The 2,714-nt window shown below is 41.5% G+C and overlaps 1 pseudogene; it reads left to right on the forward strand.

The window, feature by feature from the left end:
* The first annotated feature begins 1,470 nt into the window (after nt 1-1,470).
* Nucleotides 1,471-2,279, forward strand: LOC147661222 (uncharacterized; annotated as a pseudogene).
* The last annotated feature ends 435 nt before the right edge of the window (nt 2,280-2,714 follow it).

Genomic DNA, 2,714 nt, shown 5'->3' on the forward strand with positions numbered 1-2,714 from the left:
TCCACAGACTGAGCTCCGGCTCACCTGAACGATTACCTGGTGGTATGTCTCCAGAGTCCCAGAGCAGAAGGAAAAGCAGCACCACCAGCCACGGGAATCCAGTAGTCATTCCAACCAGCTTCTTACAGCCAGTGAGTAGATCAAGAAAATAGCAAAAGAGGTCTGCGTCTGCCACTACCACTGCTAATAAGTGTACTATTGTATTGTGTCTAGTGTAAACAAATTATAATTTCCTGGCCAATCCGTTTGGATACTTTTGATCAAATTGAGATAATATACTCTGTTTCTTAGCATCACATCATTTGTGCATGTTCTTTTTCTTCACTTTTAGAAGCCTGCATGGCTATATTGCCTGTCATTCTACTAAAAGATTTTTCAGCTAGGTTCCTTTCCCAGTGGAAAATATATGCTGCAGTGTCCTATGTATTGCTGAAACACTTTAGTCAGGTAAGATGCTGACTAGAACGCTCTTCTTGCTGTGGAAACCTAAGGGTGTTATGAAGCAGCTGGATAGACCTTCTAGGAAGCCTTTGCACGCGCTCACTTCCCCTCCCTGCTGTACTACATTGGGAGAGGAACTTATACTAGAGGCAGGTTTTGACCCCATCACGTCCTGTGCTAATTACATGTGAGAGTGAACACAAAACTGTTTGCAACTTTCAAACTGCAGTTAATTATTCTGTATATTCCCAAATTGCAACTGCTAAAAACGCAATTGTTTCTTTTTTATTAGAAAGGATATCCGGAAATTCTTTGCAATGAAAAAGCCAAGTGGAGTGAAGCTATATTCAGACAACTCAGAAATGAACATGATTCAGTGCAATGATACCTCAAAGGGATGTATGACGTTACAACGCTTACTTTTACAATGCATGCCTTTACAAGGCATTTTTTACAACGCAAAATCCTTTACAACGCATGCCATTACAACTAATTTCCTAAAAACTACAATTACAACGCATTCCATTACAACGCATACTACCTTTACAACGCATACTTTTACAACACATACCATTACAACGCATACCATTACATTGCATGTATGGTTAGTATTGGATAGTATAGGGGTAAAAATTACTATTTTAACTCCAGGGGTTGCAACAGTAGGGTAAGTGTTGGATAGTGTAGGGGTAAAAAATATAATTCTAACTCCAGGGGGTGCAACAGTAGGGTAAGTGTTGGATAGTGTAGGGGTAAAAATTACTATTCTAACTCCAGGGGGGGGGGCAACAGTAGGGTTTTGGATAGTGTAGGGGTACTATGCGTTGTGATGGTTTGCGTTGTAATGACTGTGTTGTAATGGCATGCGATGTAATGGATCTTGCGTTGTAAAAGTTTTGTTGTAATGGTAGTGAGTTGTAAAAGTTGGTGGTTACACCCCGGTCCCAGGACCAAATTTGTGGAGTTGTCACTGCCTCAGGCGAATCAAGCAACAGTTCTTATACAACAACAATTAGTCCTCAGCATACGATGGATACACTTGGAAGCACATTGGCACCAAACCAACCGCACACCACATTGTCTTCTCAAATCATTGTAATACAGTCACAAATGAAGAAAAAGCGCATTCTGCATTTTCAAGGAAGGTAATTCCAGGATTTCCCCTTGCTGCATTACAGCGATAGAGTAGCAGGGATGCTATGCCTCTCACTGTGAAAAGTCACTGAAATAAACTGAGTTTTCTAAGAACACCACCTGGAAGAAGGCAATATAAAGGTTCAAAAAGCACCAGAACGGTTATGCTAATTCATATGCACTGAGTCAACTAGTACAGTATAGAGGAGGCCAATCAATCAATCTACAATTATCACTACAAGTCCATCAACAACAGAAAGAAGCCTGGTTTAGTCTTAACACAATATTCATACCACAGCTCTTCTGGCAAAACAAGGTCTTGCACTCTGAGGTCAGGATAACCACAAAGTGAATTTTCCCCAATTTCTTAGTACAAGAGAAGAGGATGTACCTTCTCTGAAACAGTGCATTACAGAAAATTGAACAGAATATCTCAGCCCAGACATCCAAGTGAAGTTCCTCAGTTATTGCCCCATACAATTTTGCATCAGATCCGTAAAAATATTGGTGACAATCCATACGCAGTAATTGTTGATGGCACGCAGGATATATCTTGGCAGGAACAAGAAAGCTTTTGTATTTGTTACCCTGACCAAGATCTGTTTTTATTGGACTGCATCAGGCTGATTATACCATTGGTACTGCAATTGCTACAATTGTCAAAGAGGTTTTATGCCGTCATGGTCTTTCTCTGTCAAAGTTGAGAGCACAAACATATGATGGAGCAGCAAATATGGCCGGAGCATACCATGGTGCACAGGCATTAATATGGCAAGAACAACCACTTGCTCTTCCTGTGCATTGTGGAGCACATTGTACAAATCTGGCGATGCAGGCTGCAGCACATTAGTCTTCCATAATGGAAGACGCACTGCTTTATGTACAAGAACTTGGTAATCTTTTTGGGAGATCTACGACATGCCGTGCAATATTCTCAGACCTCATCCAGCACAGTGTAGAAGGCCCTGCAAAGGTGTTGAAAATAAAGCCTCTGTGTCCAACACACTGGACGGTCCATGTAAGAGCTGTAAAAAATAAAGTGGATAATTATGACCCTGCTCTGGAACCCCTGGAACAATTATCACCATCCAAGCCCTCTGGCGATGTGTCAGCTCCTGGCATGCGGGTACAGTTTCAGA

The sequence above is a fragment of the Lissotriton vulgaris genome, unplaced genomic scaffold (assembly GCF_964263255.1).
Source record: "Lissotriton vulgaris unplaced genomic scaffold, aLisVul1.2 SCAFFOLD_6076, whole genome shotgun sequence".
NCBI lineage: Eukaryota > Metazoa > Chordata > Amphibia > Caudata > Salamandridae > Lissotriton > Lissotriton vulgaris.